Consider the following 14,939-nt stretch of genomic DNA (forward strand, 5'->3'; position numbering starts at 1 on the left):
TGCAATCCTATGGCATTGGCAAGACATTATATTGGCAAAGCATTACACAGGTAACCTTACAATCCTATGGCACCGGCAAGACATTATATTGGCAAAGCATTATTCAAACAAGATAGTGCACTGGCATCAGCAAGATCAATCTACACTGGCACCGGCACATAAGATAACATGTATACCAACACAGAGGCTGACAGGATTTTTGATATGTAATATTTTATTTATTTATTGTAAGACGACTTGGAAAATTGTAAATTGACTCGTATATAAAAGAGATCATTGTAATCATTTGTAGGATATGTATAGGAAGCATAAAGAAAATTATAAGGCAGACCTAATGTGCGAATTATAGGTCAAGGGTATATGTAAAGAACAGAGCAAGAACCGGTACTGAATCTGGCATTGGAGATGCTATTGTAAAGCAGTACAGATCATTGGATTTGCATAATCCTCATTGTAAGTTAGTGTGACTTCTTATTGAGCAGTGTGCTCTAGGCAGTTAGCCTTCCTACATATGCAGGCCCCTATTGTAAGTAATATTCTCTTATTGGCTAGTAAGTGAATATTGTGGGTCACAAATCCCACCGAGGTTTTTCCCACACCGGGTTTCCTCGTTAAACATCTTGTGTTATGGTGTTCCTTTCATGTGGATGTTTTTGATTCTGTTACTTACATTAATTCTTGCATACCGGTATACTGTTACTTTATGTTCTGCATGTTCTATTTTAAGAAAATCAAATTACCGGTCAGATACTGATTCAGCCGCCCCTCTCAATATCTATGGGAACCCTAACACCATTTCTGAAGAACCAAAGGTGTCTTTCCTACCATCCAGAGACTTCCACAAAGTATCCTTAATTTATCTTCTTCACATGAAAAAGTAAAAGATAGTAGGCCTTTAGGAAAAGCCGATATTTCAACATTACCCTTTAGAGCCCATTTTCATTTTAAGCCCTATCAACTTTGATGTTAGGACATGAACCCATAAATTTGCCTACCAGGGAGTTCAACATACTATTTATATTATGATCCAAAACCAGATCAGGAATAGCGATAGTGAACTTTCCACCGAAAGGATCAGAAATATTCTTGACAGGAGGTAAAGAGGATTTACCAAATGGTTTTGTTCCAAAAAGGGATGACCATTTCCTAGGTTCTTTTCAAATCTCCAAGGTCTCTTCATGTGGGCTAGGCCCCCCCGCTGGACCCCTCCCCCCAAAACCCGGAACCCTCTTTTATCTCTGGCAGAGTACCACCAGTCTGTGGAATGTAAATAGCCTTTGGAATGTCCGGAGGATTTTCCTTCTCTCCCGTGGGGCCAGCTCCTTCATTCTAGCCGCTCCCACCATTGGAACTAGAGTTCCTGCCTTGTAGAGAATTTGAATTTTGAATTCTCCCATTGCCACTTCAGACTCCTCCAAGCTCTCCCATGTTGCCACAATTTCCACTTGTTGTTACTTCTCTTTCTAAATTAATGTAGTTTATTTGTAATATATTGTGAATTTTTTGAATGATTCACCCCCCCTCTTAGTCCTATTGAGTGTTCAACAATTTGTATTAGAGTGCTAGTTCATCTTTGGAAAGCTTAACCACTTAAAGTAGATCTAGAAATGGTGTAATATCTTCGTGTTAGAGCACCGATGTTTGATGGAGAAAACTTTACTTATTGGAAGGAAAGAATGGAGTCTTACTTGGAAGCATTGTAGAATGGAATCTAGAAAATTATTTGGATAGGTTATCAATGACCTTGGAATGGACCATCGACTCCAGATGAAAGTAAGCCTTAGGAGACAAATGAAAAAGCTAGAACAATACTTATCATCTATCTTAGTGATGAATTATTTGGAAAGGTTGGAGGAATGAAATAAGTTAAGGGAATCTTAAACAAGTTGTGTTATTCATATGAAGGTGATTTGAAGACCCAGCAAGCAAGACTTTTGAATCTGAAGTAGAAATTTGAAGGTTTCAGCTAATGATGAAAGTGTTGAGAGCTACATACATAGAGTAAATGATATCATGGAGGCTATCTGAGTTGTTGGTGGAGTGCTAAAATAAAGTGATGTTATCACAAAGATCTTGTTTACATTGACCAAACCCTACAAACCAAATAAATGTACTATTGAAGAATGTCATGACCTAAATAACTACTCAATTAATCAGCTTAACGGGAAAATTGTCTACCTATAAAATTGGAGAGATGAAAGATATAAATCCTATTGGAGAGAAATTACATTTAACATTTTAAGGACATCAAGAGATGAACCAAAAGCAAGTGAGAACTAGATTGATATTGAAGTGAACTTTCTAAGAAGACTGAAGAGAGGAACTAGAAAATACAAAGGTATTTTGCCCTTAAAATATTTTAATTGTAGAAAAATTGGTCATCATACTTTTAAATGTATATATAAAGAAGACAACAGAAAATTTGGTGATAATGAAAAAAAAAGTAGATATAGAAGACATGATTTTAAGGAAAGCACAAATAATAGAGATAAAAGGAAAAAGAGTTTTTTTCTCTATGGAGGCACATTCATCTGAAAAAGAAGCTTCTGAAGACTCAAATCAAGAATATTTATTCCTGGCTATAGAAGGGAAGAATTAGGATAGGTCTAGAAGATCAGAAGAGAAGACTACACTACAATCTAAAGTTGAACCAAGATCATGGATCATTGATTTTGGATGCTAAAATCACATGACTAGAGACAAAGACAAGTTTATCAATGTCAAGATGTATGATGGTGGATCAGTAAAATTTCTAGGAGAGGAAGCTGCATTGATTTGTGGAATAGCTAGTATCTATATTGATCGTAAGAATAAAATTGATGAATTTTATTATGTAGAAGGTTTGAGAAAGTTTGTTGAGTGATAGTCAAATGCTCAATAGAGGCTATGAAGTTGTGTTAACCAATACTAGATGTATGATCAAAAAAAGAAAAATTGGAAAGTCGATAGCAAAAAGAATTAGGAAAAGTGTACATTTTTATTATATAAAGGTCAAAAGTGGAAACAAATGTTATCTTAGATAGAGAAATGAATGTTGGTTGTGGAAAAAGAGGATGGGACATGTTAACCTTGATAACATGATAAAGATCAGTAACTTTAAGGCAATGAAAGCTTTACCAAAGATTATCAAGCCTATTGACCTTGTGTATAGGGATTATTAATTATGAAAGAAAACAAAGAGAATTTTTGATGCACAGTGAGCAACTAGAAGGTAAGAATACCCTAAATCACCCCTTCATGCCTTGTCTAAGGCCTATTACAAGCCTACAACTAGGGTTATACACACACCAATGCAACCAGTCACCTACTGCACTTACTAAGGAGGGTTTGGACTATTCAACAACTAGGATCACTCACTCTAGCCTTCCAACCAAGTTTAGAAGTTTCCTTTTTGCACCCGGGTCAAGAAACCCCTATTTAGGCCTAATCCTAGTAGCCCTGCTAGACCGATATTTCCCAAATCATTCAAAATTATCCCAAAACACTCCAAGAAAAAAATAAATATTTGAATAGCCTTTTTTGATTTACATCCAATCCCAAGAGATTAAGGTTTTACTCTACTCTGTCACCCCTAAGTACCTACTGAGTTTGCAGACCTAATAGGCCTAATTAGGCCTATTTTCCAAAGCAATTGCTTGAACATGGGGTTGCAGAACCAAACTTTCCACTTGGACATGTTCCCTAGGACTCTAATAGACCAAATCCATCATTAGACCGGTGACAAAACACTCCCTAGGTGACTGTTTGTTCATTCCTACTTGTAGGCTAGACTAAACATATTATCTTGTTTAGCCTAGGTTTTGGTGGTAACCACACCAACCCTCTATCCTAGATTACACCCATTTGAAGTCTCAATCTACACACCCCTAACTTGAATTTTCCAAGAGGTCATTGAATTTCACAAAGGAATTTGTAAGTTAGGGCCACATCTTTGGTGAAACCCTATGAACTGAGGTTTTGAATAACAGTTTTTGGTAAACTACTCACAACTCACTCCAAACCCTATCAATTGGAGTCAGACCACTTGAATTAGAACCTTCACTCACACCACAATCCAACCAATTCAAAATTCCATGCAATTAAATCCTCTGTCAAATCGTATAGTACGGGAAACAATGGAAATTGGGTAAAATATGAGTTTTCTTGCTATTCAAACCTCCAAATCTTTACATGCTTCATCCAACAACAACATGGATGATCTCAGAGGAAAAAATAGGCCTTTTCCTAATGGTTACAATTTTTTTCCAATTGGTTATGGCTGTTGGAACCTCTTTTCCCAATCGGTGGAAAATGTTGCTTGGCAAGTTTGAAAAGTTGCTTAGCAACTTTTGACAATTTTGCGTTTTTTACACTTTTGAGATGCCAACATCCTTAATGGAATTTTTAGACCTATCCTAGGCCTAAAAAAACTCAATACAACTTATCAACATTTCTCCTACACTACATGAACCCCATGGCCTAATTTGGTCTCTAGGTTTATAAATGACCTTAGAGCCAATTGGCCTTAAAAATGGGTTCTTTATTACATCCAAAGGATCCAAACTGATCCAACACATCATCCTAGGGTCTAAGACCACCTATCCAACACTCAAACAACAAATAAGAACCAAATACCAAGAGGTTGCCCTGCACCATACTCCCAGGGCTAGAAAAAACTCAAGTCTCTTGAGTTGGCAAATCTGGAACCTTGCATCCAACCTTATCCAAAGCCTGCTCTGTCATCTAGATTGCATCTTCTAAGGGCTTGTCCTTCCATTGGACCAGGTAATCATAGTAGGTATTCCTCCTTATTTTCTTACTCACCCTCTTTACTCACCCTCTTTTCAAGTACATGCTAAACTTCAAGCTTAGGCTTCTTAGGTAGGACTTGTAACATCTCTTCCCTGTTGGAATCATATTGACCTGCATCACACAGATTAGTAACAAGACCTTTATATGGATATATATCTAAAACATTGAAATTTTTAGAGAGACCAATATCTAATGGGAGATCAATCTTGTAGGCATTTCGAGAACACTTTTGAATGATTTTGGAAGGACCTATCTTCTTCATCATCAACTTGGTGTATTTCTCCTTAGGGAGTCTCTCCTTCTTGAGATGAATAATCACCATATCTCCAACCTTAAACTGCAAATCTCTCCTTTTCCTATCTGTTGTATGCTTGCACTTGTCTAAGGTTTGTTCTAACCTATCCTTTACTTGTTGGTGTATATCTCTTATCACTTCTGCAAAGTCCTCTACTTGTGCACTTCTTCTATCCAAATATTTCACATCTCTCAACTCCAATACACCTCTAGGGTGTGACCCATACACTAATTCAAAGGGACTGTGACCAGTGTTGCTATTCGCGTAGTCATTATAAGAAAATTCTGCTTGAGGAAGTATTGAATCCCATGTGGATCCTTGATCCTTACCTAAACACCTTAATAGGTTTCTAAGTGACCTATTGATGACCTCGATTTGTCCATAAGATTGGGGATGATAAGCAAAGGTAAATGACAAATTGGTGCCCCACCTCTTCGAAAGAGTTTTCCAAAATGCCCAATAAACTTAGAATCTTTGTTTGAGAAGATTGATAGTGGCAAACCATGTAACCTTACAACCTCCATAAAGAATATACCTGCTATGTGAGATGCATCATGTGTGGTTTTACAAGGTAGAAAGTGAGCCATTTTTGAAAACCTGCCAACATCTACATAGATGTTGTCATAGCCCTGTTTAGTCTTGGGGAGTCCTAATAAAAATTCCATGCTGACCAAATCCCATGGCTTGTTTGGTATGGGCAAAGGAGTATATAAAACGTGCATTTTAACTATAACCCTTGGCATTTTCACAAATCATACAACCTTCCACATACTTTCTGATCTTAGTTTGCATCTTAGGCTAGAAGTAGAATCTTCTAACCAACTCAAGGGTCTTGTCAATCCCAAAATGACTTGCCAATCCCCCACAATGCTTCTCTTTCACAATTTTTTCTCTCATGGAGACTTTAGAGATGCAAAGCTGACTTCCCTTGAAAAGTAGACCTTCCTACAAAATGAAGTCTGAGAACTCCTTATGGTACTTGTCACCCATTTCCTTACATACTTGGTATGCTTCTTTGAAATCCTCGTCTCCCCGGTACATATCCTTCATGGAAGTGATTCTTATGCTCTCCAACTGAATCTCCTTCACTATCAAGTTCCTCCTACTAAGGGCATCAACTACCTTATTTGCTACTCCTTTTTTGTGATTGAAGGTATTCCATCCACTTCATATGCTGGTGATTCAACTTGTCTTACCTATTCAAGAAACTGAGAGCATGGTTATCAGTATAGACTACAAATTCCTTGGGAAACAAATAATGCCTCCATTTCCTCAAAGATTTAACCATTCCATACATCTCTAAGTCATAGGTTGAGTACTTTTATTTTTCTTCATTCAATTTTTTACTAAAGAAGGCTACTTGTCTACCTTCTTGACTCAAGACTCCTTCTACTTCCTTGTTACTTGGCATCACATTCTATGGTGAAAGCCTTATGGAAATCAGGTAGAACTAATATAGGTTGCTCTGCTACCCTTCTTTTCAAATACTCAAAGGACTTATCTGCTTCACTAGTCTATACAAACTAACATTTTCTACCTCCCTTTATAGTGTCAATCATAGGTGCACATACACCACTAAAATTATTAATAAACTTCCTATATAAGCATGCAAGACCATGAGAACTCTTTACCTCACTTGCATTTCTAGGTGTAGGAAAATTGAGGATTGCTTCCACCTTGGATGGATCCATCTTGAGGCTGGTCTTGGAGATTACAAAACCAAGAAATACTAACTCCTCCTACAAGAAGACACATTTCTCCAAATTGATCCTCAACTTACCTTCATTCAACCTGATTGTGATCTTGTTGATGGCTCTTGAATCCATACATAATATCCATGTACCTTCCTTCTTTGGGGCCAATACTGCAAGGACAACACAAGGGCTAATACTCTGCCTTATGAATCCTTTCTCTAATGGCTCATGTACTTGCCTTGCAGGTTATTCATTTTGATCAAGGGTCAATTTGTATGCTTCTTTGTTGGACAATGTTGAGCCTGGTATGAGGTCAATGCAGTGACTTACATCTATGAAAGGTGGCAGCATCTCTGGTTTTCTTCCTACAACTATACCCTTATATCTTTCCAACAACTCTTTCACCACTCTAGGACCTGCAGTCCTCTCTTGCACCTTGTCTTCTTCTTTCTTCCTTACTTCTTATCTTGGCTTCACCACTATGGAAAATCATGGGGTATCCTTTTTTATTGTCTACATAAACTCGTCCCTACCTACTAGCATGACACTAGTCACAACATGATTGTCCTTTCCATCATCTAGTAGTGGGGTCATAGTGTATTAGACACCATCTTTGGTCAACTTGTATACATTTTTCTTCCCATCATGCCTTGAGTCTACATCATATTGCCATGGTCTACCAAGGAGTAAATGGAAAGCATCCATCTCTACAACATCACATAGAATCTTGTCTCTATATTCACCTATTTGAAATTCAACACAAACTTGTTCACTTACCAAAGCTTGTTGCTCTTTTCTCAACCAGGAGAATTTGTAGGGGCAAGGGTGAGGAAGTTTCTTCAAACTAAGTTTGCTAACCATCTTTGTTGAAGCAAGATTATAATTTGACCCTAATTCTACAATGACTCTACATACCTTTCCACTTACCTTGCAAGTATTTCTAAATAATGACTTCCTCTGTGGTGGCTCCTTGATGGTTGGTACCTGCGTGGGGGAAAAAGCGAGACTAGGCTAACATGTCCTAATCCTACATTTTGACACACATTACGAAATACGAAAGAGCCTAGAGGTATCGCACAATTGGCTTCTTCTTTTTGGTGAAAGAGAGAGCCACGGGCTACCTATTAGGGTTTCTATTCCTTTGTTGTAATTGAAAGGTAAGATTATGCAAGTTCAATTCCTAACCCCAAAATGCAAGTATGAACTAATAACAAGATTGCAGAATTGAACTTAAACAATGGAAAGCTACAAACATAAGGATAAGACAAGAATGCAGATGCATACCCGGAGTCAAAATCTGAGTGAAAATGTTCAGGACGGGGGCGCGGGCACCACTGTCCTGATTCTGTTCCTAAAACTGCACCTGAAACTGCCACTTTGCAACTTGGAAAATTGTCGAAACTACCAAAACTTGATGTCTGTCAGGAGGACCAGGGCACCCAGTGCCCCTGTCCCAAGGACCAGGGTGCCTAGTGACCCTATACTGGCAGGACCAGGGCACCCCATGCCCCTGTCCTAGTATTCTGCTCTGAAACTTGGTGTATGGTTCAGTCTCTATCTGCTTCTTTCAGATCTGCAACTTGCGGCGTCGTCTAAATCCGGAAATCTACACTTATATCTGAAAAGGTGTTTGGGCGGCTATATAGGGTTTTGCCTTAGTCAAACCCCTGCTTTGGTGATTTCCACCTCCATGAATAGCCAAGTTGTATTGTAAAAGTATTGTGTGTGTAGACCTTGTGTGTGTGCAAGATCTAAAATGCAAGTAAGCAAACTAGAGCAACCTAGAAAGTAAACCCTAATTGCTTGTAAATGACAATGTAAATGCTCCAAATCAAGATGTAGAGTGATCTAAAGCATGAATACAAATGATGTAAGAAAGCTTATGCAAAGACATGAAAACAACATGAAATCATACCCAACCCCAAGGGGGGGATACAAGCCAATCTTCAGTCGGTGATCCCTTATTGCTCTTTAATGTCCCCCCTGTTTCGGCTTGCTTATTAGGGAGGTGAAACAGGGTAGCATGTTTACTTACAACAAATTGTGTGAACAATTATTGATGAGATATGTTCACTACAAAGGCTTCATCAGAGCACATTTTGGAACATCAAGGGAGTAAGGGAACGAAAATATGATTCCTATGCAACAAACGGTTCGAAAATCGCATCTCCCAAACTCAAGTTATGATGAAATGAGTGATTTAGGGAAAATTAGGGTTTTGAAAGTAAAGGTAAAGGAATGAAAGTATATACCTTGAAAGTGACTATTGCATTTGTCACTTTGTTGATTCTGAGTATTGTTCATTGCAGCAGAGCCCACATAGCCATCATCATGCGTTCATGATGACCAAAGCATCCCGCGAGGATTGAGATCATGCAACAGGCCGTGATCGACAACGAGCCACTGGACGAGGTGAGTTGACTGAACTTTGACTTTCTGCATTTCTGTTGACTCTGATTTTCTGTGATCGAATGCGGGCCCTGGAATCTGACCCTGGGTCCCACCCAGGGCGCCATGGTCCCAGCAGGGCACCATGGTCCTTTCAGGGCGCCATGGTCCCTATGGGGTGCCATGGTCCCTTCAGGGCGCCATGGTCCTTTCAGGGCGCCATGGTCCCTGTGGGGCACCATGGTCCCCTCAGGGCGCCATGGTCCCAATCAGGACTTGGCAGGGGTCAACCTTTGATGTTCGTCAGTTTGCGTATTTGGCATAGATGATTTTGATGATTGATTACTGATTACACTGATGTTTTCTGCATTGCAGGGTATCCCATACATGAGAGAGCACACGGCGGGGCAGATTCTTCATAGTTTGCAAGATCAGATTCCTCGGTTGACTCAGGCAGAGAGAGATACATTGTCTATAGTAGGTTTGTGGTCTATGATTCTTATGCCGGCCATTCGATTTCATCCTGCGATGTTGATGGCACTCATGGAGCGATGGGATCCTGACACATGCACATTCCAGCTTCTAGTAGTGGAGATGACAGTGACACTTGAGGATGTGTACCGCATTCTTCACCTACCGATCAGAGGAGCTACCGTGACATATGCGACCGATCAGTCAATAGAGGATCATCAGAGGGAGCAGGTATACTGCATAGGGAGAGTCATGCCGAGTGAGACGAGAGGTCGCATCATGGTCAGCTGGCTCTTACATCCTACAGGAGAGGTGCCCCTCATTAGACGTCTTATGATAGCCATCATCACACTAGCTGTCTGCCCTAATGGGTGAGGTACACACATGCATGGGGGTCTCACATGGTGCATCAGGGCTATGGAGAGACATAGGAGAGTATATTCCTAGGGTCAGAGTATGCTTGCACATCTCTATCATGACCTCGAGGAGTATGTTTTCGAATAGGGTTGCAGCTTGATGACATGCACACTTCTGCAGGTGTGCATATTTGAGCACTTTGCATGCACCAGGCCTGTCGGCTATCTAATGAGTGCGGCTAGCGAGCAACCTAGGGTATTTGCTTATCCACTTACTAGTGAGTGGAGATTTGGAGATCTACTATATTGGAGAGTGACATTTGATAGATTGACAGCTGAGGTGACTGTATGGAGACCATTTATGCGGATGCACAGATGGGATGGGATGGAGAGATAGTTAGCATGCTTACAGAGGAACCACCTACTGAGAGGGTGATATCCACATATCATAGTCTCATTCTACTTTGATCAAGTACGAAGGCAGTTTGGGCTAGAGCAGTGTGTTCCAGCCGATGTACCCATCTACACTCAACACTCATGAGTCCTTCCCAGACCTAGAGCAGTAGCGAGACCTATGATAGATGATATCAAGATCATAGATATAGAGGGGTCCGACCAGGATGTGGTCACTGATTATGCTACAGACCCCGGAGCATAGCGCAGGTATCTCTCATGGTTTGTGAGGACATACCCGAGGCCTATCTTTCCACCAGATCACCCGACAGGCCATCCAGGTCCATGGAGACATGGAGACCGAGATGAGGATCAGGGATCTAGATCGGAGGAGCCAGAGGAGGGAGAGGGTCATGAGGAGGCAGGAGGGCCTAATCCACCCATAGGAGATCAGCCTAGTGCCAAGGAGGAGGAAGGAGAGGAAGATGACACAGATAGAGATGATGATGAGGAGAACGAGGATGCGGATGAGGATGAGGATGACGAGGAGGAAGAGGATAGAGATGATGAGGAGGAGTCAGATGCAGCTCCCCATCATTCAGGAGATGATACCATAGCCTTAGATCCTCCCGTTATTCCCCAAAAGGGGGAACACGAGGTGATACGGAGACCTGTACCCATCACGCATAGATCATTCGAGCGTGGGGAGCCTAGTAGTTCCCAGTCACAGGTGCTACCATATCACGATCCCTACTGGCATGAGGGAGATCCAAGTATAGTAGGTTTATATTGATTGATTGATGTTTTGATGATATAAAATGGTACTAATACACGATTTGTTCTACTGCTATAGCTAATGTGCAGGAGTGGCGTTCTCTGATCCAGCAAGCAGTGACAGATATCTCCACGATGGCGCAGATCCCTAGTTCCTCACAAGTATAGACCTCAAGGGAACGTGGGTCGGCATGATGATTTGTTTTCCCCATTTCGAGTACAGGTAGAGATATGGAGGGAGAGAGAGCGAGCTCTATCAAAGGACCTTCAGCGGGCACAGCGTGATCTAGCAGCAGCTCAGGCCGAGGCTACCTTGTATCGTGCGATCCTTATGGATAGGGATCGTAGGAGTTCCTCTTGGAGTCACTCACGATCTATATCACGGTATACCCCTATGGGTCCACCTGCACGGCCGGATTAGGAGGGAGCATCTAGTCGTCACTCTCCAGCCACCAGCCCTAGGGATAGGAGATGATCTTATGATGTAGGGTAGGTCACATTTTGGATGTATAGTGACCTACCTTTGTATATTGATCCACATATATATATATATACATGCTTCTTTGTCTCAAACGTGTTATCTTTAATGCCTAAAACAATGTATATATTTTGCTTTGATTAAAGCTAACACATTTGGTAGATTTATATGTATGTTCTGAATTTAATTTCCATGTGATTGATTTCTCAATGCTCCATGATTAAATTGATACATGTGTGACTTAATTAAAATATTTGATCAAGTACTACATTGATGATAGGGAAGAAAATATGTGTTAAGCCTAAGAATCATATAACTAATGTGATTTAATTTGAATTTAAACACAACATGACATGATTCAACTTAACACATAAAGACATTGTATAATATGCCAACATAATGAAAATTGTAAATCTTTTGCAATTTACATAAACGAATTCAAGACAAACCATAAAGTAAAGAAACATGCTTGTCAGGAATGAACCAATATAGATTAAACAAAACATCATTTAATTCTATTTTCTCTAACAAAGATATGCTAACATATTATCCAATTTTGAAGAAGTGAGAAAGGAAATAAATGAATGATAAGGAATGAGGAATTAAGCATAGTATCTACGCAAGTGCATAGCGTTTATAGGGTCTTTAAGAGACGTACTGTCTACACCCGCTATTTTATAAGCACCTGATCCATAATCTTCAATAACGATATACGGTCCAAGCCAATTAGGACTAAATTTTCCCTTTTCTTCAGGTAAGGCATTCACATTGCGCTGATTCTCATAGAGAACTAAGTCACCCACTGAGAAGGAACGTTGAATAACCTTATCATTATAGCTTCGTTGTAGAGTTTTGTGATACGCTTGAATATGCTCAAGAGCATTTATACGCTATTCATCAAGCATCTCAAGCTGTTGAAGTCTTTGTTCTCTATAAGCATCATCATCTACTATACCTTTGAGAGAAACTCTAAGTGATGGAATCTCTAATTCTAAAGGCATAATAGCATCAACACCATAAACAAGATTATAAGGGGTAGTTCTGGTAGCAATTTATACACTTGTTCGGTAGGCCCAAAGAGCATAGATTAGCTGAGTACTCCAATCCTTACCATGCTTATTCACAGTTTTATGAAGAATTTGTTCAATTATCTTATTGGATGATTCGGCTTGACCATTTGATTGAGGATAGTATGGTGTAGAAAATTGATGTTTGATATGATACTTCTCGAGGAATTTCTTCACGTCCTTGTTCTTAAATGATCTCCCATTATCAGAGATTATAGTGGAAGGTATCCCGAATCGAGAAATAATGTTTTCTAGAAGAAATCAACCAATCACTTCATCAGTAGTAGAGCGAAGGGGAACAGCTTCTACCCACTTTGTAAAGTAATCTGTTGCGGTTATAATGAAAGTATGTCCTTGAGATGATGGAGGAGAGATTTTACTGATAAGAGCTTGCCCCCATGCAGAGAAAGGCCAAGAAGCTACATGAGAATGAAGTTCTTGGGCAGGAGCATGAATCAAATTATTGTGTTGTTCACATTGATGACATTTTTTAACAAATGAAAAAGAATCCTGCTGCATAGTTTGCCAATAATATCCCATACGGAGCAACCTTTGAACTAAGGATTTGCCTCCAAAATGCCCCCCATAGGCACCTGAATGCGCCTCTTCAAGAGCAATAGGGATTTCCGATTTGTTAAGACAACGAAGGAGAAGACCGTTATAACCCCTTCGGTAAAGAACATTAGAAAGAATGATATATCTAGCGGACAGCTTGTGAATTCTAGCCCTAGTGTTCCTATTGGCGGAATCAGGAAAGGTACCATCGGTCAAGTATCTTACGATATGCGAATACCATTCATCTGAGTCTATAAAGTCACAACATGTCACCAAGCTAGAATCATCTACAATAGCTGGAGAAATAAGGTTGTGAATAACAAATTTAAGATCAACCATAGGGTCCTCTAAAGATACCAGAGAAGCCACACATACCATTGCGTCTGCATGTCGATTATCTTTTTGAGGAACAGGTTACATGGTGTAAGAATCAAATTTTTGTAACAAAGAGATAGCAAGGTCTTTATATTGTGATAATTTATCTTGTTTCGCTTGATACAGTCCTGTTACTTGTCTTATAATCAGTTGAGAATCTCCAAAAATATGTATGTGTTTTATATTCAAAGCTAAGGCTGCCTTTATTTCTGCTATAAGAGCCTCATACTCAGCAATGTTATTGGTACATAGGAAATTAAGATGATAAGATAAGGGAATGGACTTCTTTGTAGGAGAAATCAGAACAACACCTGCCCCCGATCCTGTACGACACTTAGAGCCATCAAAGTATAACTCCCAAGTTTCATCTTTCTCTATACAAAGAATGAAGTCATCAGGAAAAGACTCAAGGTTAGGGAAGGAGAAAGATGAAGGGGCCTCAACTAGGTGATCGGTCAATGCTTGCCCTTTAATTGCTCTTTGTGAAACAAATTTAAGGTCAAATTTAGTTAACATCAAAACCCACTTAGCTAGGCGTCCTGATAAATTAGTTTTAGAGAAAAGATGCCTCAACAGATCAAACTTTACCATGACATGGACTTCTGAATTTAAACGATAATGTCTCAATTTCTGAGTCGTAAACACCAAGGCCAAGCATTGTCTTTCTATCACAGAATATCGGGTCTCATAATCGAGTAAGGTATGACTTATATAATAAACCAGACACTCCTTACCATCTTTATCATGTTGTGCCAATAATGCTGCAAGAGCATGAGAGGAAGCAGCTGTATAAAGAAGGAAGGGTTTAGAAGGTTCGGCAGGTTGAAGGATAGGAGGATTAGCCAAATACACTTTTAAATCTTCAAATGCTTGCTGACAATCTTCATTCCATTGAAAAGTGATATTCTTTTTGAGAAGTTGAGTGAAAGGAAAAGTACGATCTGCAAGTTGAGATCCAAACCTACGAATAGCTTGAATCTTTCCTTGTAAGCTTTTGAGTTGAGACACATTTCTAGGAGGTGGCATGTTGACAATAGCATCTATTTTCTTAGTATCCACCTCAATCCCATGATGCGAAACTATGAAACCTAATAGTTTTCCACTATCCACACCAAAAACACATTTTTGGGGATTCAAGCGCATGTGATATTTACGAATCCTTTCAAAGATTTGACGAAGGATCTTAATATGATCTATGCGGAGAATGGATTTGGCTAAAACATCATCAACATAATCTTCTAAAATCTTATGCATGTAATCATGAAAGATAAGGGTCATCGCTCGTTGATAAGTTGCGCCGGC

The sequence above is a fragment of the Cryptomeria japonica genome, chromosome 6, assembly GCF_030272615.1.
Source record: "Cryptomeria japonica chromosome 6, Sugi_1.0, whole genome shotgun sequence".
Taxonomy (NCBI): domain Eukaryota; kingdom Viridiplantae; phylum Streptophyta; class Pinopsida; order Cupressales; family Cupressaceae; genus Cryptomeria; species Cryptomeria japonica.